Source organism: Rhipicephalus microplus, chromosome 7, assembly GCF_043290135.1.
Source record: "Rhipicephalus microplus isolate Deutch F79 chromosome 7, USDA_Rmic, whole genome shotgun sequence".
In the NCBI taxonomy this organism is placed as follows: Eukaryota; Metazoa; Arthropoda; class Arachnida; order Ixodida; family Ixodidae; genus Rhipicephalus; species Rhipicephalus microplus.
In genome coordinates this window covers 52,459,990-52,486,901 of record NC_134706.1, presented here as the reverse complement: position 1 = coordinate 52,486,901, position 26,912 = coordinate 52,459,990, and the positions used below count along the sequence as shown (strand labels likewise).

The window sequence follows — 26,912 nt, the reverse complement described above, 5'->3', positions numbered from 1 at the left end:
CCGCGTACGTCTCCCTGCCTTGCGCGTGACCATTTTCTTGCTCAAAGGGAATGCACGGGGCAGGGGAGTCGGCGAAAAATAAGCCCACATTGCGAAGCGCTCAGATAATGGTCGACGCTCGTGCACTTCCTTCGACGAATTTATTTGAAGAGCAAGAGAGCGCGCGGGACTCCCATCCGGGAGCTTGGATATGGCAGCACCAACGTGCGCGTAGGCATGCACCTCGCACGTTTTAGGCGCAACCCGTTCCGACCAGGTACTGTCGAAATGGGAAAACACTGCGGCATTCGTGTATTCAGGCATTAAACAATGCCTAAGTACAAGAATTAGGAAAGAAAACCAACCAACAGAAGATCTCGCCGTTAAAAAAAAATCTGTTCAAAAAAGGCGCGTGTTTTTCGACCCTTTCAGAAGCCATTTATTACGAAATGTCTGTAAATGTGTCCGATCACTACAACGTTACTTCACGGCGCTCAATATTCTATTGCAACAGAAAATAACGATAGAATTGTTGAATCTATACGTGTGTCATAGTAACTCGTTCTAGTTAAGTTGCAAATAAATGCCTCTTTATCCTGAAGTGATTGATGCTTTCTTTTGGCATAAATAGAATCTAATCTCAGGCTAGAAATATAGTGCAAATTCATTTTTTGTTATGTAAATAGTGAGCAAGGAAAATTTCTCACATTGCGTGCAGGAAGCTGTACATCGCACGACTCGTCAAACGTGATAGTACCTTGAGAAAAGTGATCACATGTATCAGTACATTGCAAAATGACGTTAAATGAAGACAAAATAATCATGCAGGAGGTTAAATTCATCTATTGTACGATATATCTTGCTCTTTCTTAGCCTCTACTTGATGCAAATAACGAAAAAGAGTGGTGTACACAAATGTGTACATAGCGTCTGAAAGGGTTCATTTATAAGCTTTATACAAGAGCTGCCATTCAGCCATACTCTTTCGCAGAATGGTTTTCCTTACAACGATGAGCCCTCCCAAAAACGAATGCGTCTGCTATTTGCTATTGGTTAGTTCTTGCTCTTTTTGCTTTTTTTTACTTCTGCGCAGGAACGCCAGCGTTCGAGCACAACGCCCACATTTTTTTCTATGAATTTCCTTGAGAAATAAATTCTAGTAGCAGACAAGCGTACAAATGGATTGCCGAATTCTGTCTGGTCATTCACGACACATGCATATATCTGTTTGGAGTGAAAACAGATATATAGAAAAGCCTTGGGCTTCGGAATGCCGGGAGCCGTGCACTACATTTTGTGCTTATCAAAAAAAAAATGAAAGATTGAAATGAAAGAACATGCGATCGGGCTCTTACAAAAGTAGGTCATTTCTGTCAGATTTCCGCAAGCGAAGCAAGGAATAAATCGCTATATTAACGGTAAAATTGCCATGATTCCTAAACACATTGCGCACCTGTCCATAGTGATGGATAAACCTCGAATGAAACGTTTGTTGGAAACAGGCGAAAATAACAATATTGACCCCAGGAACGAAGCAATCATGAGTATTGATTACGGCAGGGCTGAGGAAGACGGGACAATACGCAAGTAAGTAGTCAAGTCAATATATATATATATATATATATATATATATATATATATATATATATATATATATATATATATATATATATATATATATATATATATATATTGTAAGCACATTCCAAGCATTTGATCGTTCTCACTTGCACATACCCATCATCATCGTCCTCTCTCTTGGTGTGGTTCTGAGCCGAGCCAGACATCGCAGAATAAACGCTTCTGCTCGCCCTGCCTGCTCGCCGTACCTAGTCTGCCTGCGTCTTTCAGAGTGGTGGAAGTGCCGGGGTAAGATCCCGACGTCCTCCTACGTTCATTTCCCACCTGGAGCTCCGATCTGGTCGCCGATTGCACCCAGCCACCCACACAGGTATGCAGACATCGGACCTAACGCCTAGCCCTAACGCTACAGCCCCTACGCCGGCGGCTGCCCGCTCTTCATCTACTGTCACCAGCCCTCAGCGCGAACCGCCCGTGTTCGCGGGTCTTCGCGGTGACGACGTCGAGGAATGGCTTGACCTTTACAACCGTGTGGGTTCAGCCAATCGATGGACCGAAGCAGAGAAACTGAGCTACCTTCCTTTCTATTTGACCAGCGTAGCCAAAACCTGGTATTTTAATCACGAAACTGACTTCGTTGATTGGTCGACCTTTGCCAACAAACTGCGACAAATATTCGGATGCTCATCGGGTCGTTCCGAAGCCGCGAAACAGAAGCTGGCTGTGCGTCTACAACTGGCACATGAGTCGTACACTTCGTATATCGAGGATGTTTTGGCCCTCTGTCGCCGTGCGAATAAAGACATGACGGAAGATGAGCGCGTTCGCCACATCCTTAAAGGAATCGGCCCAATCGCATTCAACGCCTTGGCTGTTGGCAATCCCGCTACGGTTAACGACGTCATTTCGACATGCCAACGCCTTGACCAGTTGCAGTCCCTTCGGCTTCAACAAGACAGTGATCCACGCCTGATGCCTCCCTCTGAATTAAAAACCCTTATCCGCACAATTATCCGGGAAGAACTTCGAGACCTTGAACAGCAGCGGTCCACTGTCGCCTCCGCTCCGTCTCCACCATTCGACCTGCGGAATCTTGTTAAGCAGGAGTTAGCGGCAATGGCGACACCGACATCCCCGGTCGCTCCGCCAGCACGCCCGATGCCCACATACGCCGATGTGACGCCCAGGTCGACACCGGCAGCACCGGTTGTTCAAACGGTAATGCCCACATATGCGGAGATCGCTGCGATTCCGCCTGCTCCCGGGGCATCTAGCTCTACGGATACTGCTAGTAGCCATTTGGCTGCTATGCGAGGTGGAATGACTGCTGCACCCTTGTATCCTCAGTGGCGTCAATCCCGTCCTGTTTGCTTTTACTGCGGTATACGAGGCCACATTTCTCGTTACTGCCGTCGCCGCCAGCAAGAGGAACGACGAGGCTATGCTGAGTTCGAACGAGACCGGTTCCGAAGACCAGATCTTTATGCTCCAGACACCTACCCGTCCGCGCAGTACCGGTCTCCGTCTCCTCCAGTGTCCCCTCGTCAACATCAGGAATACCGCTCCTCCAGACGACGCTCTCCATCGCCCTATCGCCGCTCCGCATCGCCACTTCGTCCAATCATCTCCCGTCCTGTTGACCAATCTTCGGAAAACTAAGGATTGCAGTTTTTGGAGGGAAAACTGCGTCCCGTCGACCAACAAAAATACCTCCTGTTCGCCCAGCTAATATGTTGTCAGTGACTATTGAAGGTATTCCTGTGCAAGCTCTCGTTGACACCGGTGCAACCACTTCTGTTTTGCGTAGTGACTTGTGCTCGCGCCTCCGTAAAGTCAGAACGCCCTATGTGGGACCTGTGTTGCGTGGGGCAAATAACGTGCTGATTCAACCTGACGGACAGTGTACGGCTCGTGTTTCTATTGATGGTATACGTCACCACATCGAGATGATTGTGTTGCCCACGTGCATTCATGAACTTATCCTTGGTTGGGACTTTCTGCATTCTGCTTCCGCTGTTATATCCTTTAAAGAGAACGTCATTCACATAACGGATACAACGGATGCGCCCATTCCAGTTTCATCACCCTCGATCTCCAACTTGGTCATTGTTGAAGACTGCGTCCTGCACCCTGGTCACGAACACGTGATAGCTGTCGCATCTACCCAAGTAACCGACGGTGATGCACTTGTGGCTCCTTCGTTTCGCTGCACCTCCCGTGGAATTCTCGTCGCCTCTTGCCTCCTCCGGTTTTCCTCTGGCTGCGCTTTTCTGCCCGTTTCTAACACAACTGCAGAATCTGTGCTGCTGCCCAAGGGAATGACAGTGGCAAAGATTGACTTCTCTCCATTGACCTCCATCGCGACACTCTGCCCGTCTTCGTCACCAGTACCAGCTCCAGGTTCACGTTCTTTCCCTTTTCGACCTGTCATTGGTTCAGACCTCACACCAAAACAGTCTGAAGCACTATTGGCCCTTTTGGCTAAGCACAAAGCCTGCTTTGATAGCTGTACCACAACACTGAGTCAGACTTCCGCGGCTGTACATCGCATTGAAACCGACGGTTCTCGTGTGATACGCCGTCGCCCATATCGGGTTTCGCAATCAGAGAGAGAAATAATTGAAAAAGAAGTGAACGAGATGCTATCGCGAAATATAATACGACCTTCTTCGAGTTCCTGGGCATCTCCAGTCGTTTTAGTTAAAAAGAAGGATGGCTCTGTTCGTTTTTGCATTGACTACCGCGCGTTAAATAAGATCACACGCAAGGACGTATATCCTATGCCTAGAATTGATGACGCTTTAGACACACTGCAAGGGGCGAACTATTTTTCGAGCCTTGACTTACGATCAGGTTACTGGCAAATCCCCATGAACGAGGCTGACAAAGAAAAAACTGCATTTGCCACACCGGACGGCCTTTATGAATTTAATGTAATGCCATTCGGCTTGTGCAACGCTCCAGCCACGTTTGAGCGAATGATTGATACTGTTCTTCGTGGCCTAAAATGGAAGACCTGCCTCTGTTACTTAGATGATATCGTTGTTTTTTCAAGTACCTTTGCCCAACATCTTCAACGATTAGACGAGGTGCTACAATGTCTCTCCAAGGCTGGCCTTCAGATAAATACAAAGAAGTGTACATTTGCCAGCAAAAGCATCAAAGTCCTCGGTCACGTCGTTTCCAAAGACGGAATCCAACCAGATCCCGAGAAGATCGCAGCTGTGCTACAGTTCCCTCGACCGTCCAACCAAAAGACGTTGCGCAGCTTTCTTGGTCTCGCGTCCTATTTTCGTCGCTTTATACGCAACTTTGCTACCTTAGCGGCTCCGCTAAATAAGTTATTGGCCACTGGTGCTCCTTTCTCATGGTCCAACGACTGCGAATCTGCATTTGAAATTTTGAAAGAACGCCTGACTTCCGGACCAGTGCTGCGCCACTTCGATGAGAGAGCGCCTACCATACTCCATACTGACGCAAGCGCACAAGGCATTGGAGCAGTCCTTCTGCAGCGTGATTCCACCTCTAAAGAGCAGGTTGTGGCCTACGCTAGCCGGACTCTGTCAACAGCTGAGCGGAATTACACCATCACGGAGCAGGAGTGCTTGGCTATCGTATGGTCGATACAGAAATTCCGCCCGTATCTCTACGGTCGGCACTTCACCATCATCACCGACCACCACGCACTCTGTTGGCTTTCATCAATGAAGAATATGTCAGGACGTCTTGCGCGCTGGATACTGCGCTTACAAGAGTACGACTTTACAGTTACGTACAAGTCTGGCAAATGTCATCATGATGCCGACGCGCTGTCCCGGTGCCCACTTTCGCTCTCTCGTGACAATACGTCCACCGCATCGCGTTCGAATGACTCTGACACCCAGCTTGCCTCACAACACGTATCGCTCGCATCGCTGGATCCAATGCAGCTATCTTCGAACTCCGATTTACGTTCACTTCAGCTGGCAGATTCCTACTGTCGGTCTTTCATTGATCGCCTTCGCGGTGTCACTAAACCACCCAACAGCCGCTTGCGACGCCAGCTTCGACAATTTCGCCTTCAGGACGGTGTGCTTAAGCGCTACATTTACCATCCCACCGGTAACAAGTGGGTGCCAGTTCTTCCCCGCTGCCTTCGTCTTCGAGTTTTGGAAGCATTCCACGATGATATTGCTGCCGGTCATCTAGGCTTCCACAAGACCTACGATCGCATCAAGACGCGCTGCTTCTGGCCTGGCTTGTCCACAACGGTGGCCAAATACGTGGGCTCGTGCGCGTTGTGTCAGCACCGCAAGCGATCCACATCCCCGCCTGCTGGTTTCCTTCAGCCTCTTCCCTGTCCCACCACACCATTCGAATTTGTCGGAATAGACTTGTATGGTCCTTTGCCGTTGACACCTTCCGGTCACCGTTGGATCGTCACTGCAGTCGACCATCAAACAAGATACGCCGAGACTTCACCTCTTCATTCTGCTACCGCCACAGAAATCGCCAATTTTTTCTTGAACTCCATCGTCTTGCGCCACGGAGCCCCTCGCGTCCTTTTGAGTGACCGTGGCAAAGCCTTCCTTTCCAAGGTCCTGGATGAAGTCCTGCAGGCGTGCAATACAGTGCATAAAACCACTTCTACATACCATCCGCAAACGAATGGCCTTACCGAGCGCTTCCACCGAACACTCTCTGACATGATATCGATGTACTTGCATCCTGACCACAAAAATTGGGATAACATTTTACCGTTTGTCACCTTCGCATACAATACTGCGGTACAACGATCAACTGGCTACAGCCCGTTTTTTCTCGTGTACGGCCGATCTGCCTCCTCGGTCTTCGACACGGCATTTTTCTTTGCACCGGCTCCAAGCAGTACCTCGCTCCCAGAAGAGTTCGCAGCCCGAGTCACACAATGCCGTGAAATTGCTCGCAAAAACACGGAAGCAACCCAAAAGGAGAGAAAACATCGCTGTGATAAAAAACGACGCGACGTGGCCTTTAATGCTGGCGATAAGGTTTTACTATGGACCCCGGTTCGAGCGTCGGGCCTTTGCGAGAAATTTCTTCACCGGTATGTTGGCCCATACACCGTTGTACGACAGACATCTCCAGTTAACTACCTCGTCACCCCGCTTCAGTCTGTCACTGACCGCCGTCTGCGCAGCACGGAAATAGTTCACGTCTCACGCATGAAGCCTTTTGTTACTCGTTCGGCCGATCTCTGACTGGCGGCCAGGTTGGCCGCTTCGCAGAGGGGGGGGGAAATTGTAAGCACATTCCAAGCATTTGATCGTTCTCACTTGCACATACCCATCATCATCGTTCTCACTTGCACATACCCATCATCATCGTCCTCTCTCTTGGTGTGGTTCTGAGCCGAGCCAGACATCGCAGAATAAACGCTTCTGCTCGCCCTGCCTGCTCGCCGTACCTAGTCTGCCTGCGTCTTTCAATATATATATATATAGTGATTAACGTCCCCTGACGACATCACGCTGGCCTTTACCATTTCCACTCTTTCGAAATGCGACCGCCATGACCGGGATCGAACTCACGACCTTCCGGTCAGCAGTGGAACACCCTACATCTTCGCGGCAGACTAAACATTCAAGTCCAAATGAACATCCATTACAACTAAAAGAGATGTGGCGAAGGTTCATTATACGACTGTAACAGGCACTGATTTGTGTTGTCTGTAGTAAAGCCATTAAACAAAAAGAAATAAACAAAAATAACACGTTAATTGCGCGCTGGTTTCATGGGTGAAGTTTCCACTGTCGAGCACAATTCTACGGCTGATACAATACCGATGATAGATAGATACGTCTCAAAACCACGATATGATTATGAGAGACACCGTAGCGGAGGGCTCCGGAAATTTTGACCACCTGGGGTTCTTTAACGTGCACCCAAATCTGAGCACACTGGCCGACAGCATTGCCGCCTCCATCGGAAATGCAGCCGCCGCAGCCTACTGTAGCCCAGCCGGTACCGCGGCGGGGCTACAGTACCGATGTCCTAAGAAAAAAAAAAAACGATCAGACGCAACGTCTGCGAAGGGACACTCGTCTTTTTATAGTCTTTGTATATTAGGATTGCTATAGAATCGAAAAGAAAGCATCGAACATCTTAGGTAAGGCGGTCTTATAAAAATGCTATAAATGTAAGAGATCGCTAAAGGTAGGTTTTTGTGAACACACATTGAATACGACATGCGCCAGTGCCGCTATCGCCGTCACGTTTGGAAAATAGTGTATTACAAAAAGGTTCGATTTGAATAACTCGTACGACAGCGAGGTTCTATATTACGCAAGGCGTTCATTTACATTATTCACAACTGAGTTAGAGAGCCGGCAATCTATGGTTTTTCGTTGTCCTAAAGGTCTTCGTACACCGCTCTATCGGCCGCAATCTCCCCGCACCTGCGACTCTCACCACCTTTCCGCGCGGTCCGGTCTGGCAAGGGGCACTGGGGCAGTCCGGTCCTGTCAATCATCCCAATCTACCAACCTTTTCCGCGGGAAGACAAGTGTCAACTCAGGCACCCCACGACGGTTCGAGAAAAAGGTCTTCAACAGCTGGATCGGATGGCCGTTGAACGTAATACGGGGCTACGGAATTGGATTTCGTCACACGAACGAAGAACTGAATTCCGTAATCCGCAAGAAACGAATCTTGTTCTCTCTTGAGAAATCATGAATAATGTCACGTCTTAGGCAGCCAAGGAGGAGATGGACGCAGTTTCGGTGGCGTAACGGAAAAGAAACAAAAGGTATACGTGACGCAACAGAAGCAGAAGCGACGTGCACGGATCATATTTCTAATCTTGGTCCAACGATCTCTGGAAAGCAAACAGAGCATCCGGTTTCTGGACGTGGTCCAAAGGCGATGCCGCGAGCTACCCGTGTGAAAGTGAGTGAGAACGCCTTGGTTCAGTATTCATGCGCGCGTGCGTTTCTGTTTGCGCGCGTGTATAACGCAATCACACGTGCGCGCACGCACACACAGATGCTCGCATACACACATACACGCACGCACACGCGCAGACTATCGCACGTCCCTCTGTATAGGCCCGCGTTTCGCAACGCAGTTTCGATAGGTCCCAACCACGCCATTATGCATTAGTTCCAGGCGCCCACCACGTTCTTCGATTCGAAACGTCGTGCTGCCGCCGTAATTTATATAGCGAGCTTTCAAGGTGAGAAGCGATGGCGCCCGTTTAGAAAAGGTGCGCGGAATTATTACTCAAGCGTAAAAAGGCAGTCCGCGAGGCTGAAGGCTGCCTGTTAAGATTGCGCGATAAGAGCGACGCGAAGGATATCAGCCGAGAGAGAGAGAGAGAGAGAGAGCGGGGGCGCGTTGGTCCCGGGCATCCGGGCAGGTTCGAAGGGCGATAAAGGTGGTTTCGGAAGTATACCGCGAAACTGCGCTTGTAAGACGAGGAGATTCGGAAAGCGTGCATATCGTATCGATTTCTGTAACACGGCCGCTCCACGTAATATTGCATTTCTCTGCCATTTGTACACATCGCCTCCCGCGGTTGTTCGGACCAGCGTCTTTTGGGTTTAGTGGAGATGCCTCATCCGCGAAGCTAACGCGGCACGTACATGGCCGTTCAGACGGAATGTCTTAACGCATAAACTCCTACATACATCTATAGTGCTTTGAGCTAGTGCGTTTTGTTAGCTTTTGTTAGCCTCGCTGGTATAATAGTTAAGCTACTATAGGCTTCTGGCCAGAGGGCCACGGGTACGATCCCGGCACGGCGATCGCATTCAGATGGGGGCGAAATGTTATTGACCCGCGTGCAGTGCTACGTAAGTGCACGTTGGCGAAGATAGCACCCGTAGTTCTAGATTCCCGGAGCCCTCCACTGCGCTGTGCACGGAAGTGGCACGTAAAAAGAGAGAGAGATAAAGATGCAAGGAAAGGCAGGGAGGTTAACCAGACGCACATCCGGTTTGCTACCCTGCACTGGGGAAGGGATAAAGGGGAGAAAAGAGGTTGCAGAAAGATGAGAAGGTACACACAATCACGAGCACACTCGGGGAGCACACACAGTCTACAGGCGGTCACTCAGGTTTGTTGACTTAAGGTAAAGTAGCAGCGCTTTAGTTGCTTTCTGCGCAACTGAGGCAGATGCCCAAGATCACGTAAAAACGCAAGACATTATGGCTGTGTTATATACATTTACATTTTTTGCGCCATTTTTAAGCCCCATAACCGAAAACGCGACTTAAGTTGAATTCATCACCTGACGAACGAATGACGTAACTGCAACGCCTATGAACGTGCCGAAGAAAACACAGCCAGCCACTTACGAATGTCCATGTCGAGCGTTGCAGGTATACGCGCGCTTGAGCGCAGGCAAGTCACTGGTTCGAGAGTAGGCTCATTTCTGCATAGTGACATAGGTATAACGTAGGAACCAACAACTTGCCCAGATACAAGTCCTTTAGGAACATGACGGCGACGACGCCTTGAAGATGACGAGGACGGGGATCGTGTGATGCTCAATATGACCTCATTGAAACGGCGGCGGCGAAGGTACGCAAACAATCGTGGCCTTGGAAGCTCGGCAATGCGACCGGGTCAATATCCTTTAGTGCTGCCCGTGGCTTGGTCAGGTGCACTGTGATTCGTCCTGTTCTGGTCACCGTCAAGTTCTCCACCCATTTTCGCCAACGCGTCATTGGATGCGTGGGCGACGTCAGGAGCATCGGTCAGCACGACCGGCATCCAGTTCTTGACGTGGAGCCGGCAGGTCAACGACCTGGTCTGACGGCGGACCTGGGTGACGTGTGAGTAACGTTTCGGGACCAGGACCGCTAAGCACCGCAGCGGGGCCCGAAATCACAGTAGTCTTTGAGATCACGAGTCCGTGTTTGGACTCCGTGTCTAACAACGCACAAAGAAAAAAAATTGGAGGGGAGTATTTCTCCTTTTGAACACAGCTGCGATGCGCGAACACAAAAAACATGCAAACAACACTGGCGTCAGCCTCTAGCGGGGAGCAGAGAAGAATCGCTGTCTTCGCGATGACGCAGATTTCTTTCACGCTGAAAATGGCCTAAAGGTCCCTTAGTAACGTCGACTTTGAGGTATGCAGTTGAGGTTGTTTTCACGAAACATAGTTGCCCTTCACAGAACTATCCAGAGGCAATGCGGGCGCGTCAAACATCGCACTTTGCACCTGCGAGCTAAAAACTTGAGAAATGTATATGTGAGCTGATATCGCCACCGCCACCTGGCTATTGAAAGTTTAATTAAGATGTCAGCAACCTTCGTGTCCACCTATTGTCTATGCGTCGAATCCGTCTAATATGTATACATGCATATATTTGACAGTGGCCAGTTCAGAACCCACCGAACAACTCCCCCCACCCCCACCCCCTAAAAATATCACAACAGAGTAGGTCGCGATATCCTTAGGTGGGGGTAGAGTCTTGATATCTTTAAGGGGGGGGGGTGAGTTTTAAGGTGAGTTCTGTACTGACCACTGTCAAATTTTTCGTAATGGCACCTCGGTACCTTGCCAAATATTGTAATGGCGGTATGTTGAGCCCATCATAGAAGTCGTAGCAGCCCTCTCGACCAATGCCCCGGCGCGGTGGTCTAGTGGCTAAGGTACTCGGCTGCTGACCCGCAGGTCGCGGGATCGAATCCCGGCTGCGGCGGCCATTTCAGATGGAGGCGGGAATGTTCTAGGCCCGTGTGCTCAGATTTGGGTGCACGTTAAAGAACCCCAGGTGGACGAAAATTCCGGAGCCCTCCACTACGGCGTCTCTCATAATCATACGGTTGTTTTGGGACATTAAAGCACACAAATCAATCATCAATCAATCCTCTCGACCGACGAGAGTTTTTGACTATAGTGGCGCAGTTTGCCAATCCCCAGAATAGCTCCATTTAGGCCTTCTAAAAGACAATTCCGATGACACATACTCCGCAAAATCTACGGACAAACTCCGTAACTGGACACCTCGGGATTTCTTCTTGACAAGTAGACATTGATGAACTAAGCCGGAATCTACAGATACAGTTAAGCGGCAGGTGTACAATGAGAGATAAAATGCCAGAAGCACAGAACTTGTGAATAGATGTGGACGGCCGACATAGTATGTTCGTGTGCTTCGTATTTGTTTGGCGCATTACGTCCGGTCATAACATTTCAATTTTCACATCGTCACCTTATCTGGAGTTATTCTGTTCTCGCGTTTGCTTTATTTCTCAGCGTGATGAAAAAAAAAAAGATCCGTATCACCATTGAAGTGGTCGTCACTACAGGGGCACCCTTAGCTGAACTTTTTTTCGCGGAACTCGCTGAACAGTTTTTTTTCTTTTTTGTTTTTATTTTTTTTGTTTTCTTGCCTAAATGTCGGCAATTTTGAACTGAATGGCAGCTACATTACCGCGGCATAGGGAGAGGCGGTGATAAATATCTCATCGCGCGCTGCATTTCTGCCCCCTCCTGCTATAGGTCGGCTGTAAGCTGCCTGAATCAGCAGCATATAGCCGACCATTGGACATTTGCGAGGCGGCATTATCACGGCGCCAGCAAGACGGTGACTGCGGCTACGTGGCAGCGCATACTCGCGTCCATCGCCGCCACCGATTTCGATACGGGCTTCCCTAATGTCGCTTGGAACGAAATGAGCGTGCTCACCCGACATTGTCGCAACGTAACGCTGCTGTAAAAATCAGTGCGGAAATTCCACAGCAGAAATGCCACGTTTAACTTGCTCCTTTTGAATGGTGTTCCCAATTCAGTGGCGTAGACACTAGTACGTCATGGACACTAAGCAGCTAGGGCCCGTTGCCCCGCCACGGTGGTCTAGAGGCTAAGGTACTCGGCTGCTGACCCGCAGGGCGCGGGTTCAAATCCCGGCTGCGGCGACTGCATTTCCGATGGAGGCGGAAATGTTGTAGGCCCGTGTGCTCAGATTTGGGTGCACGTTAAAGAACCCCAGGTGGTCTAAATTTCCGGAGCCCTCCACTACGGCGTCGCTCATAATCATATCGTGGTTTTGGGACGTTAAACCCCACAAATCAATCAATCAATCAATCAATCTCCTCGTAGTCATTTGTTAGCGAAGCTTGTCGCCTTCTTCATTTTTAATGCACAAGTCAGCAGTAATGAGACTCACCCTATTTATATAGCGCATAATCGTTTATGAAGATTATAGTTTTAGAGGTCTACTGACAACGAACGATTTGCCAAAATGCTACGCTGTTAAAAAAAAAAAACACCAGGCCTGCACAAAACGCGCAGCACTGTCGCAAAGAAAGCTGGAAGAGTTTACTGTAGCAACCTTAGGAAGAGCAGCCTTTCAGAACCTGTTTTAAACAGTCTTTGGGTAGCTGCTGCAAGCCCACTTGCAGGGTAACCCCAACGCCATCAACCATCGCGTAGTATACACTCATTCACTAAGGCATCTTTCGTCCTTCTTCGGAGAAGCATTGTACCCGCTGCACACTAGCAAGACACCTTGTGGAAATTTCGTTTTGTGCTGTGGCTGGAGACGATGAATAATTATCCCAGAAGCTCTTGTAATCCATGCAATTTCTCACAGTGGGTGTGCTTCACATTTATCAGGTGAACAAGATCAAGCTTTTGTAAACAGGTTGGAGCACTCGACGACCTACAGGGTGCGTAATTCACGTTAGGTGACGCCTGGTTCTTCCTTTGCTGTTCTAAAACACTTTATTACTCATATGAACGCGATTCTTTTCCCCGACATCAAGCATGCCCAAGGCCAGTTTGCATACAGGTTCCAAGCACCGGTGCGTTTGCGCCGTAAAATACTGGGCTGCCCCTCAGGGGACCCGGGTTTGAATCCCATAATGAGCCTAATGCATTCCTGTTTATTTACTGAACCCTTATTTTTTATTTCGCGCGATAGTGGTTAGGAACACCGGCAGCGGGTTTTTACAGCTTTCGCTGTAAAAACCCGAATGTTCAAAACTAATGCCGAATGCCCAACTTCGGCGCGCTTCATGTTCATATCGCTGTTTTGATGCGTGAAAACCCCAGCGCCGATCGTTATCACAGAAGCGTGTTTTCCAAGCGACGTCATCCACCACCGGAGGAAGAAGAACCGACAAGGGGGGAGGGGGAGGCTTGTAAGGCGGGACTCCGGAAATTAATCGCCTTCTCACGAAATGCTCTTGACACCCGTTCGACTTCTCAGTTCAGATTCGCCTGTTGTTTTTATAATAAGGGCATCGTCACGAGGGAATAGCATTTAGACTGCGGCCGCCAAGTCGGACGTCATAAACGCGGCGCCCACTGGACAGAGCTATGACGGTTGACTCGCGTGAGCAAACCGTCAATAGCTCTGCCCGATAAGGAGCTGCCGTTTTCGGACAGTCGCAGAAGCCACACAGGCGTTAAAGAATCGCTGTAAAGCAAAGTGGGCGTTGGCAAGGTGGTGCTGATATATACGTATATTGTATCGGTTTTTGTTATGTCTGGCTTGCGGTGTGGTCTTATCGTATGTGCTTACGAAATGTTTCATCTGTCGGTATAAATTTCACAGCTACCCGACTAAACTTTCAGTCGGTAGTAGGCGCTTGTCCCCGTCTTTCCTGTCACTGTCTACGTATCGCGCTCGTATTTCAAAACAACCTTGACGTTACGCTTTACCCTAATACTCTCTATTATGAACGTTGCCAAATACGCAGGATGAATTTCGCAGGGGTGACGGGCAATGTTGACAACGCGAAAGAATCTTATGACATCCCTCATCACGTGTTGACTGGTGGCTGATAAACTGGACGCGCCAGACGTTTCACCTCTCTCTCTCTCTCTCTCTCTCTCTCTCTCTCTCTCTATATATATATATATATATATATATATATATATATATATATATATATATATATATATATATATATATATATATATATATAAAGAGAAAGAGAGCTTCCTGTGTCGTCCGTCTTTATGAATGTAATATTAACATTATCTGGGGTTTTACGTCCTAAAACCACGATGTGATTATGCGACGTCGTATTTGAGGGCACCGAAAATATTGACAACCTATAGGGCTCTTTAGCGTGAACCTGAACACAAGTGAACGGCCCTCAAACATTATTGTCTCCCTCGAAAATGCAGCCGCTGAAGCCGGGATTCGATCCTGCGACTTTCGGGTCATATTCACCAGGGTGCATACAAACACTCCTAATCATCCTCATCATTTGTGTCGCCGGATGTTTCATCTCTATAGCTCACGCGCTTGTGTTCGAAATGCACGAATGCTCCAATACTAAAGGGACAAACACATTTGCATGAAAACTGCGCAGAGCGTTTACTTCAACAGGCGATATATCGAACGCAGCGGTAATGCGGTCGCCCTTTGCGAACGAAGCGGATATGCGTCACTACGTAGAATTAACCAATGGACAGTTGATGGCCCTACATTTGCAGCAAAATATGAGAAAAGTGACAGCATGCACAGTAGTGATAGAGAAGCGCAAGGGGGAGTCAGTCGTGCATCGATGTGCAATGCACGGAAGAAGTTCGCGATGTCACGCAGAGGCGCAAGAAGAAAAAAGAAAAAGCAGAGTCGTGAAAATTCACAACGCACTTAAACTCCGCCAAGGCATCAGGCCTGGAATTCACCGCATGCGCCCGCTGATAAACGGACTGCCCTTGTTTGACGTCAATGTCGGTATAAAGGTGAAAATGGACTATTCCTATGAAAGCGTTCGATTCGTAACACCTTGCCAACCTCTTGCAAGCGGGGTTTCTTTTTACCCCCTCGCCATCATTGTGAAAGCGTTGCTAAAGTTACGAGTTACATCCCATTACACAGTGCAAGCTAAACAGAACCATGTGTAGGCCGCGCTTTCAAAGGAACGCGGATAACTCAAGAGATTTCCGTCCCGAAATTTCATTTTTCACCGTAAACGTAGCACTTGACCGTGACGCGAAGAAAACGGATTAGAGACGGCTTTGTAATTAAAATGCATTAATGCGCGAGCAAGAGTGGAGCGGAAAGAAAGAGATCCTGAAGAACGCCCCGTTTGCGTAATCGCGCCGAAACGATCGTCACGGGCCTCGTCGGCAGCGTCAGTGACGCTGAAAAAGAACGTCGGAACGGTGACAGCATCGGCACATGCCCCTCGCCCCGGCTGTACACCGGAGCCGTACACGTAAAGGTGCACGGATTGACGCTGAAAAAGAACGTCTGAACCGTGACAGCATCGGCACATGCCCCTCGCCCCGGCTGTACACCGGAGCCGAACACGTAAAGGTGCACGGATGGACGCTGAAAAAGAACGTCTGAACCGTGACAGCATCGGCACATGCTCCTCGCCCCGGCTGTACACCGGAGCCATACACGTAATGGTGCACGGATGGACGCTGAAAAAGAACGTCGGAACCGTGACAGCGTCGGCTCATGCTCCTCGCCCAGGCCGTATACCGGGGCCGTACACGTAATGGTGCACGGATGGACACGTCCAAGCTGAGGAGGAGCCACGCGCGCGTCGTGCGTGCTGAAGAGACATTTTAGGGACTTTTAGGATAGCGCACCGCGAGCCCTTGCGGTGCGGTCGCTGCCACTGCGCATGCGTCGTAACGCGAGTCGGCGTTCGCGGCCCGCACGCAAAAAATCCAAAATTGCGTGCAGCGCCCGCAGCGCTTACAAACGGTATTCTAAAATTTTCTATTGATTTCACCGCAAACGCACGCTGCGCCTTTAGCCGCACCTGGCGACGGAAAATTCCAGTTTTCACCAATTCCTCTCACCCCTCCTCTTCCTTGGGACCCGAGACAGCGTGACAAATCGGCTCAAAAGGTCATTTAATTGTATTATTATTAATTAATTATATTATTTATAATTTGTTAATATTGGTCAAGTGTTAATAAATTATTTTATACATATAACTTTGTTAAATAATTACCTATTATTATTTCATTAACTAATTTCCAATTAGCTATTCGAATAACGCACAAAACCGATTGACTGATTGTTGATTGATTGTTAATTGATTTGATTAACACGTTTCGAGCTAGTCGGTTGTTCATACCGAAACGAGAGCAGCGCGTACTTATACACAAGGACGGATCTAGGAAACACAAGACACAGGCACCGCTCCGATTGATTGATTCAATAATTATTTGATTGATTATGTCGGTCCATGACAGACATGTGAAAGTTGTCTTTCGGCCAGCCTGGTATTGCTAAACTGATATGTCGATGCACCGGCAGATATGGCATGCCAACATGTAAATATGCGAAATGCACATATTCATGTTTTATTTGTGCCTCTTCTTTACCTTGCAACATTTTTTTTCGCTGTGTTTGTGTGAACTATCGAATATACCTGTTTTTTCAACGTCATCTCATATCCATGTTCATGTTAATGACGTCTGTTTTGTCATCATCATTATTATGTGTCTAAAAAGGAAATGTTCTGTTGGCTGTTATTGACGTTTGTGGCAATAATTTTTTCTAAACAAAAGCGATCGACAGTTTGATTCAGCGGGCGAAGCCCTCAATAGAGGCCTTTGTCATTTTTTGTTCCCACATCCATTTCATTTGTAGAAGCCATATTTTTTTTCTGATAGGTACCTTCATGAACGTTCAACTTTGGTGAATGGTACTCACATCATATTGTGACATATCGCCATGTGACATTCACGCTTCCTTCGGATAACCTGCACAGACGAGACCAACCTCAAGAATGTTTTCCTTTTCTTTCATCCATTTTTTGTGTGAGGATCTGCTGTCACCATATGTTCAAACAAAAGTAGTGTGAAACAGAAGCTCTACATTTCGAATCGAAGTCCTGAACTTAGTCGTACTGTAGATGCTCATCAGTACATATCTCGAATCTTGACGTCAGAGCTTGTCCAGAAACGACCTGGATATCAAAAAAGTGAGGGACCTGCTTTCAAGTGGCAAGTGTTAGATGGCATGTTCGTTACGTGAGACTCATAAGCGTAGCCAGATATCTTTTTCTAGAGAGAGGGGAAGGGGGTTCAACCATATCTTATGTATGTTGTACGTGAGTTTTCGTGTGAGCGTGTGCATATAAGCCAGTGAAATCGGAAAAGTTCAGGAGCAGTGTGTTTGACTCCCCCCCCCCCCCCCCACCGGTTATGCCACTGGTAAGATCGTTCATTGGCTATCAGATAGAACGCGACGCACGCCTTACGTCAGTTTCCCGCTTCTTCTCCCTCCGTGCGAACGCATGTGCGCATGCGTGCTGCGCATAGCAACGAGCCAATCACACAGCGCGCGAGCCTGCACGCCGTTCAAGATGCGCGTACACAAGTTGCCGCGCAGCTCCAGCAGAACAACGCGCAGCTCCAGCAGAACAACGCGAAGCAATCGGCGAACGAACGCGCGAGCGGCGACCGATCTCGGGGGCCGGCCGGTCGGTCCGAAAGGAAGATGACCCGCGGCGACTCCGGTTGATTGATCGAGTCGCGACGGCTGGCGTAGCGAACGGATGCGTCACCCGCTGGGGAACGCCGCACTTTCGAAAGCCGGCCGTTCGCAGCGTCGGCTCGGGAACTTTTCTGGTCTCTCGGGCGAGTCGAGAAAGGGGTGAATGCACGGCGGCTGGCCCCCTAAACCACTTCGCAACCACGGGAAGGTCGCGCTGTACAAAACCAGCGGTAAAAACTGTACAAAACCGGCTGTACAAAACCGGCGGTTTTTGTCTGCCTCGCAGACAAGAACCACTTGAGTCGTGAGGATTACAATAAGCCGTTCATTAGTCACATCAGGACATCCAAAGACCTTGAAGCTATTATTTATTTATTTATTTATTTATGATTTCATTTGCATACACAGATACACAAGGACACAGTGGAAAAAGGGAGAGAGCAAGCTGGCAACTGCCACCTGGAGGGGCACAACGCCTGCTCAAACTTTCGTGAGGAGGGAAGACCAGAATTTAAAGAGAAATGCAGAGTTAATAAAAAAAAAATGTCACAAGAAAAACTCGTGCGACGAAGGTGATACGAAACAATCAAGCAGAATACGCACTTAATGGCGAGTTTCGCGCCTCGAAACCACAATGTGATCATGAGAGACGCCGTAGTTGAGGGCTTCGGAAATTCGGACCATGCGGTGTTCTTTAAGGACGTGCACTGAAATCGCACAGTATACGCGGGTCTGAACCATTTCGCTGCCATCGAAATACCACGGCCGCGACCGAAGCTGCAACCTTCGGGTCAGCAGCCGAGCACCTTAACCTCAAGGCCACCGCGGCGGACTATATGTGCTGTAAATATGCTCTGTCAAACAGACAACAACATAAAGCTACTTTTCTGCACAAATTTTCTCGCAGGAACGCACACATGTGGCGGGGCTACTTTTCTACACATGTGGGCTGTGTTCAATACTCACCGTAGACGGCGAAATAGACAGCTAAATGGACGGCGGCCATTTTAAGTCAAATTCCCATTCTCACATAGCCGGCAATAGACAGCTCCGAGAAGACCGCATCGTAGACGAATACGATGCAGGCTACTTTGCTGTCTAAACAAGATGGCGGCTCAGCGAATCGCTCCGACAGATCAAATCTCGCTGAAATGGTCGTCTGTACACAAACAGACGCTTTCCCAGACGCTGAATGTGAGTAACATTTATTTGTTTTTTTTTATTTAAACACGAAATAAGCCAGAAAATACAACTGTGACGTTTGTTTATTTTAGCTTTTTCTTCTCGACGCGAGGTGGCGCTGCGTCGCGTAAAAGCCGTCAAGAAGTGTTCCATTTCTCGGACCGCATGGACTCGATGCTGTCTTCCAAGCTGTCTTCGTAGACTGTCTACACGCTGCCTAAGAGTTGAAACACACCCATGTTCTCGTAGGAACGCAAACATGTAGCGGGCAACGTACACTGTAGAGACTTGCGGCTCTATTTGCCCACAGTGTCCGGCCACGTCGCAGAGTTTGGACGAACGTGACAGTTCCTCGTCGAATCTGCTGATTGTGTGTCTGTGTGGTTGCGTGGGATTCTCCCAATTATGTCCTTTCTGCACTCGAGAAAAAAAAAATCGCGTTGCCAGTCACACGTCGCGGTTACGCCGCGACTGACGAGCGTTTACGACCGTGAAAGGCGTGTGAACGTCAAGAACTTCATGCGTCGTGAAGTGCCGCGAAAGACGCAATCCGTCGCGGCTATATTTCCTCACGTCAGTGCGCTCGCAAAGCCATTCAGTTGCATAGCAAAAAAAAAAAAACAGTGATGAAAAAAACGTATCATTTTATTTTTCCGTCATTTTTTAGTGTAACGAACCAACGCTTTTTTTTATAGGTTCCGAGTGCGAATCACTTTGTCCATTGAAAATTCTCATGCGCTTTTCTGGCGTGTCACTTCTGACAACAATGGCTTTGTTCATTAAAACGTACCAAGCAATGAAAATATCAACTGAGCCCGATGAAGAAACGTTTAACCCGATTTCGCAATAAGACTTTGGATGTAAGCATTTGATTTTTGTAGCTCCGCCGCGGTGGTCTAGTGGCTAAGTTAATAGGCCGCTGACCCCCAGGTCACGGGATCGAATCCCGGCGGCGGCTGCATTAACGATGAAGGCGAAAATGCTGTAGGCCCATGTGCTCAGATTAGGGTGCACATTAAGGCAGCCTAAGTGGTCGAAAATTCCGTAGCCCTCCACTACGGCGTCTCTCATAATCATATGGTGGTTGCGGGAAGTTAAGCCTCACAAATCAATCAATCAATCACTTTGTTTTTGTAACGCTAGCTACACTGGCCGAGGTTCAAGTCTCGCTTGGCTTACAGTGAGCCGACCAGAGGAAGCGCGAGAAGCAGTGACGTCAGACGCCCAGAGCAAGCGCGAGAAGCAGTGACGTCAGACGGCGCACAGCTGGCGCGGCGGACAAGGCCTGGAAGCTCATGGAGTGACGTATCATGGAGGTCATGGAGTGGTATGGCACTTGACTTGCGTGAGCTCGCTTGCTGGTCCTTCCTTCCGTAGCTCCCACTCCATATAATCAGGCATAGCGGAAGAAAGCCACTCCTATCTTTTTATTATTATTATTATTATTATTATTATTATTATTATTATTATTATTATTATTATTATTATAGAGGGACGAGCATCGAGCGAAACTGGTTTTTTTTTCAAGTACTACTGTGGGCCATATTTCATGACATTTTTCCTATCTCTATAAATGACGAGGGGAAATGTCCTAAAGTAATTAGGAAATGACAATTTGTTTTAATAATAATAATAAAAATAATAATGAAAAACCTAATGAGTGCGTCATATGAGTGCCAGCAAGAACCATTAGGTTATTATGAAGGAGCAGTTCAAAATGCATCGGCGGAGTGCGTGTGTGTGCGCGCGCGCTTACGTGCGTGTAGATAAGAAGTGGTCCGTTATTACGAGCACAATTAGCTTCCGGGATTCCTCCCAGAGGTCTAAGGCCACTCGAATATGCAGCAAGTCAGGCCAGACGAACTCTGAAATGGACTCTACGTATAGCATTTCTTGAGCCTGCTACTTAACGGCCAGGGGCAAAATTATGTGCCATAACACCACTGGGGCCGCACATTAATAATTCTCGCATACAGGAAAGAGCTGGCTCCCTCTGACTGTGTTTTACGTTAAGAACGAAGGGATAGCAAGGACCGCGTGTTTTTAGGTATACATAAAAGAACCATTTCTGATGTTCTTTTTTTTTATATCTGCGTGCAAAGTTTTAACGTCAGTAAATTTTATTCCTTCAGGGCTATAAATCGATCCCTCGTAAATAGCGTTCTGCTATAAGCGCGACGAATCTGAAGAGCCGGCCATTTGTAAACGTAAGGTCTCGACCATGCAGCTGAAAAAAATAAAGCAACATCGTGAAGACATCGAAAGAAGCTGCGATCTTCAAGAACATCGATGAGAAGTTCCGTTCAGTTAGGTTCGCTCTTTTCGACATAGTACGGTTGACGATGGAAGCTTTATCTTCACCTTTAATCTCCTCTCTCGATCGTCGTCAAAAACACGTTGATAAAGCTAATTGCCTTTCATGTAAATCTCGGCGGTTCATTCGCTCTTGAAAACCCCGTGTAGGATGGCCTGATCACGGTTTGTCGAGATAGCGCTACGCCGTGTGAATCTTTCGAGGGGGAGGCACGATCGGCACTGCCCCCCCCCTCTGGCCCGCAGACGTGTCCTTCCGTTCATGTAGCTAGAGGGGGGCGTCATTTGTGTCTTCCCTCCCCCTCAACTACAAGGACAGAGGGCCACGTCTGTGGGTCACGATCGACGGAGCCATTAGAGCGTGTTTATAGCCTGAACTTGGATGATTGATTGATATGTGGGGTTTAACGTCCCAAAACGAGCATACGATTTTGAAAGACACCGTATGTAGAGACGGCTCCGCAAATTCCGACCACCTGCGGTTCTTTAACGTGCACCTAAATCTGAGCACACGGGCCTACGGCATTTTCACCTCCATCGAAAAAGCTGCCGCCGCAGACGGGATTTCAACCCGCGGCCTGCGGGTCAGCAGCCAAATACCTTAGCCACAAGACCACCACGGCGGGTATGCTTACGCTCAAAGCTACAAGGAGACCGGCTTCATTTAGGCCCTAGGTTAACATGGGACTAATCCGAGAACAAAAAGGATTTGCGGATTGCTGGATTAACATTCATCAAATACTCTGCACATGGGCACTAGCTTCTCCATGAGTAAACTTTTCGTTCATATTGGCCGTGTTTGCGTGCTTCCCTGCAAATGTCATCGAAAGACGATAGTATCCTGTGTGGAGGCGCTACGTGAGATATGAACGCAATCTGGCAGTAATGTCGGGAAACGAAAGCTTGTGTAGAACGCAGAACCACTGATAGGTGGCAGTACCACGTCGTCTTAACGAAGCGCAGAAAACACCCAATTTTGCGTGCATAATGTCGCATTATCAGCGCAGCGTAAGAAACACCAAGGTCTTCAGAATGACGTATCTTTGCGTTTTTTTTTATTAAAGAAACACAATAACTTATACATGCTTATTGATGTTGCTGCTCAGATATGCATATTATTTGCTTTTGGGTCGGCAATGTCTCCAAGTATGAGTGCAGCCACCACATCAAGATGGCTGGAGGTTGAGCAAGTTCTCAAATTTCGCCGAGTATCTCAATCGCGCGTGAGACAGATCAGGCAGACCAATATTTGTGCGTTTTGCTCTTTGCTTCCATCAGTGATCTATGACCTGTTATAGTATCGCAGAACTGTAAGTTAGATCGTGCATATGCTATCTTGTGTGCACTTTCCACTGAAGTCACATTGTTACGTGTGCAGTAGTACTCACTTGAAATGGTGTTAATAGTATGCAATAAAACTTGCCTGTTCGAGGTATCCCAAGAAAGACTATCGTCTTAAAAAGAAAGGCTAGAAGTTACCCACTAACGAGCAGTGGCACGTCTTTCCGGAAATATTTGCCGTCAGCGCACACAGTGACGCGGAGCGAGAAAGGTGGTGAAGGAGGGAGAGGGAGTCGGGAAACTCCGAGCCGTGAAATGGAAGCCGTCGGCGGGATGCAAGCCTGAAGTCGGAATGCGGATTTCGTATTTGCTCTTCTTGCGAGGCACGTAGAGGCGAGGTCAATACGTGCGACACTTGTTCGATACGCCGCCAAGCGGCCTTCACGAGGTCAGGGGAGCGAGCGGTATACCGATGGACACGGCGATACACTGTATATCCGCCCGGTTTGATCTGGAATCCTCGCATGCATGCAGACGTACCGGGGCAAACTGACGAGCTCGCCAGGTTGGCTCTCTTGGGTAATGCCAGCGGCCCGGCGCGAGTGCTTTGAGTGCGTGGCTCTGAATAAATTAATTCGTCGCAATCAATCGCGGAGCCCACCGATCGCTGATAAGGGTGAGACTATAGATACCAACACCCTTAGTCTGGTCAATGATCGCTTTATTTATTTATTTAGTTACTTGTTTATTGACGACAACCTTCTAGTTCGGAAATTCTCTTTGCTGGTTCTTTACTCTTTCGGACTTATCCGTGCAGTACTATGCGGTGTTGTGAATTAAAGCGACAAGCGACACTTTTTTTCCCCTCCTCTACAACGACCATTTCGTTAAATGGAGCAGCTCTAGGAAGTCAAAGAGAGAATTTATTAGTGAATATATATATATATATATATATATATATATATATATATATATATATATATATATATATATATATATATATATATATATATATATATATATATCTGTGTGTGTGTCCAGTAAAACACATCTCAGGCAATCTTACTAGCAAAGGTCACCATAGGAGGTTAGAACGTGAATAAACAAACATGGGTAACGACATGCCCTGGTTCATTCTTTAGCAAAAAAAAAAATATTAATAGGAATATCGCATCTTGCGCTCCGTTGAAAGGCCAGAACAGCGCCTTCTTACCCGACAAAGTTTTCGCGTATACTCTATAGCAGACCCACTAACGTCACGAGAGGGCTTTTGAGCTATAGGATCACGACATTGCAAGTACATAATTCGTTCGAGCCTCTTTTACGACTTACCTCTTGCGCGCTCGATACCGGAATTTCGAGTAATGTTTGCGGTATTTCGTACGTGTACAGCCTACGCCAACGCAGCTTAAGCCTTTAAGACGCCACCTACGAAGAACTGCCTGTAAATGCGTCGAATTGTAATAGCACGATTTCAAGTCCCCAATATATCATATTGCAGCAACAATAATTTTATAATTGATTGAGTTATGCCTTTTATAGCAATTGATAAATATTAGGCTTTCATTAAATATCTACGTATCTTGAAGACATACATGTTTGCTTCTTGCATATATCGAATGAAATCTCAGATTAAAAATATCGTGCACATCGATTGTTCGTCTTATTGGTATTGAGAAGAGAAAAAAATATATATATTTCGACGTGACTCTAGGGAAGCGCCACGTCGAACGGCTTGTCGACTACGGTAGTGTCTTCGGAAAAGTGATTGTATGCAACAGTACGGTCAAAACTGAACCTAAATGACGCCGACTTTATTAAGGAGGAGGAGGTTCATTTCATCCAAGTCTCATGGTATCTTGCAATTTTTTAGCCAGTAGTTGACACAAAAAGCGTAAACAACTGATGTACACAATTGTGTGCAAAGAGTCTGAAAGGGTTCAAAGCCTTCAGAATTTATATATATATATATATATATATATATATATATATATATATATATATATATATATATGCATTCTTTTTCTTTTCAGTGGTCGTTCCAAATCGCGAAAAGAGTCCAGTGTATCTCTAAATTCATACCGTAGAGTTTCCTACAAATGTACTAGAGGGAACTTTGGCACTAGTGTCTACGGGAGCTGCAACACACAGGCACTTTAGCAAACATGAAAACGATGGGTAGTACACGAATTTGTTTAATCTTCAGTCTTTCAGATCCGTTTCGCTTCGCGTGGCTTGGAGCTGCTTTTTTCATGAGATGACAACCAGCAAATGTTCGGCAGTTGCACATTACAACCTTAACTTTTCAGGCTCACCAATTCGAATCGGCTCACGAAGTTGACAACGGTCGTTCCTATATTCGAAACAAACCCAAAACACAACAATAAACGAAGCCCCAAAAGCGTTCGAAGCCCGCATGCACAAAGACTGCGCAAATATGTGTACTATCTGTTGTTAGGTTTGGCCTGGGGATTCATCTCTCAATCCCTTCGGCGCCCAGTCTTACCGACGCTGTCAAGTATTTGAGTGATTATTCCAGACCAGGCGGCGGGCAGAGGCGAGTTCGCGTCCTTCAAAAGCGGACCTTTTGTCGTCGCTTCAAGCAGAAGCGGTGACTAATGGACTCGGCGACTCATCGGGCGACGGCAAAGCTGTCGTGGCCGGCGCCGGAGCTGACAGAGGAGCGGTGCTCCCTTTTGATCCCCAATCACCCAGCCGACCGGCCGACTGCCTATGCTCGTCAGGCACTGTACGTGCTAGCCGGAGGACCATGACGTCGTGTCGCCAAGACGCCATTAGCCGTTCGAGAGAGGCCAGCAAAGACGGCGTCTTTCTGAAAGAGACCGCGACGGACAGCGCACGCAGATCGCCCCGCTAATTGGGCGAGCTGTGCAGTGGGCCCTTTGAAGTATGCGGCCAGGATCGTGGGAACGCTCGTCTAACTGCACACCCACGACGAGGACCAGCCCTGCTGGCGCCACCACCGTGCAGTGTTCACGTGGACCTTGTATGCTCGCCTCCCTCACCTGTGTGTGCGTGATTGGTGTTCGACTCTGAGAGGAGGAGCCCGACAGGGCATAAAACGACGCGGAGAGTGCTGGACATTGCGCTCTCTGAACCTGGCTCTGAACTATGTAGTGTTCAACCACCACACTCGTGGTTGGTGAAACCACTATCCCGTCTTTCCTGTAAATATGTGTAAATAATGTTATAAACTTCTGTTATGTTTCTCGTATTCTCTTGTCGGCGTTCAGTTCCTCCACCCGGTTACATCCGGATGCCATCACCTGCAACATCTTCCTTCCCATCTCTAACACTGTCATTCCCAAGGTCACACAGCGAACTTGAGAATGTCTTTGGGAAGGGTGGCCTTGGAATGACCTTCGAAAGGGTGGTATAAAACTATATAAAACTGTGTTTCATACCACTTTTGTCATGCGGTTGTGTCTTTTTCTTGCGCTTCATTATTCAATTATTCCACGTACTTACATGGCAACACATTTTAGCCGTAGAGCTTCGCAACGGTTGACCTTCGTATTGATCGTCAAGAGCCGGTGTATGATTTACCTTCCATATTTTTCTCGCCTACGCTTTTCTAGGCACTTACTGATCGTACACCGACCTACCACGCGTCCATTCGTGTAGTACATGGCGGCACCCGTGTTAACGAGCGACAGCGAGCAAATTGATGGATCTCGGAAACAGCTTGCGGCTTGCACAAAAGTGTGACGACTCTGTCGCGCCCGGCTCGAGGATTCCGAAACGCCTGAAGGCCAAACGGTAAGTGCGAAGGTGCCGCAGAGTGCGTTGACACAAAACGCGTTGAACTACGCCGAAGCCTGCCGAGTTGTTTCGTGAGCCAGACAGTTAAATAACGCATTTAATCACCAGCCCAGCCGTCGTAACTTTCACGCCTCTTGCATAGTCTGCGATCTTAGTTAACGCCGTATGTGGGATTTACAGTGTCTGCGACTCGTACACTCACACCCTAAAAGAAATATGAAGTATTGGCGCGAACCAAAACGTGTTGCCAAGAACCAATTCCAGCCGTTCGATGGATGAATGGTTTTGGCTGGCGCAACGTTCCATTCTAGAAAAAAAAAGAGATATGCTACTGCACTTACTGTTATAAAGTCATGCATGCACGGTTCGGAGAAATAATAATAATAATAATAATAA

General features: G+C 47.9%; 1 protein-coding gene across 3 annotated transcripts in view; it reads right to left on the bottom strand.

Moving 5' to 3' along the window:
- Positions 1–26,912, bottom strand: part of wake (ankyrin repeat and fibronectin type III domain containing protein wide awake) — a 194,576-nt gene that overhangs the window by 24,974 nt on the left and 142,690 nt on the right. The gene's annotated exons all lie outside the window — the stretch shown is intronic.